The following is a 1340-nucleotide window of genomic DNA, read 5'->3' on the forward strand; positions in this document are numbered from 1 at the left end:
CAAATGGTGGAGACAGATCTTTGGAGGCAACAAACGGAAAAAGAGAGACGTTACCAGGGTAGATTGGCAAGCCCTTGAGGGTAGTATTTATCACTGTAGTCCTATAATGTCTTATGGATGTATTTTTTTTTTAAGTGTTCATTTTGCTGTGAAACAAACTACATTCTTAGCTTCATCCTAAGACTGGGGTGGGAAGGCAATTCCATGGCAGAAAAACTGCCATTTCCTAAGTCCCGCTGGCTCACATTGGCCAGGGTAAAAAAATTTTCTTGGGGAGGGGGAGTAGCCAGGAAACAGAAAACCAATGCCATTTGGGCTTTTAAAAAATAGCCTTCCATTCACTAATCTAAGGGGACAGAAAATAAGTTAGGTCAGTTCCAAGGCTATTTTATATTTGTGCCCTTTCTGGGTGAGTGTCAGGTGAAGGCAGCTTCAAACCAAGGTCTCCCCTGCTTCATTCCGTTTTGGGCTCTGCTATCCTCTGATCACCACCAGTAGATCTTTCCACTGGCACACCAAGGCAGCCTTTTCTACAGGCCTTTGACTCTGTTGGAGAGGGGTAGGTCCACAGCATCCTATGACCCCCTCTGCTGTCCTTCCAAAATTAAAAGGCACATAAAGCAAAGAGAGACATTTTTTCCAGCGACATGTTAAGAATTCTCAACTCCCAACAAAAAAGGAACTTTTTATATGAAAAATAGCATGTTTTTACACCTTGAGTTTTAAGTAGGATATTGTTTGTTTTACTCAACCACAAAATGACTATTGTAATAGGCTGGGAAGTGGTGCAACTGTCTAAACGTACATTCTTCCACCAGGAAAGGGCACAGTACCTAGCACATGAATTCCTAACTTTTACCCAAGATAAATTGTGCATGTAGTACAAAACATCCAAGCACAACCTCTGTGAATGGATATTCTGCTTTGGAAGTCTATGCAGCGTGTTAATCATTCTGTTGCCAAGCACATCCTGGCAGGGCTCACTTCACAGGGAACAGCAACCCAAGAGCAAGATCCTGGGAAAATGCTGCAGTTAGGTGTGGAATTGACAACAGAATCAATGGAAACTATTGGCAGAAGAGAGAGTGTTTTAATCTTATCTCTCAATCATATATTTCAGACCTATTTCACTTGACCAGCTCAAAAATCCAAAATAAAGTGCGTTTTGCCGTTAGTGATCACTATTTATTTAAAATAATTCACATTGAAAAAACATAATTATAGTGGTAGCTGTGTACTATTTTTAAAAATCAGAATGGTGAAGATTTCAGTTTTTCAAAATTGTAAATGAGGAAGCCATTGACTAAATCAAGCACTGAAAAAAATCAGCACAATTAAAA

Source organism: Rhineura floridana, chromosome 3 (genome assembly GCF_030035675.1).
Source record: "Rhineura floridana isolate rRhiFlo1 chromosome 3, rRhiFlo1.hap2, whole genome shotgun sequence".
NCBI lineage: Eukaryota > Metazoa > Chordata > Lepidosauria > Squamata > Rhineuridae > Rhineura > Rhineura floridana.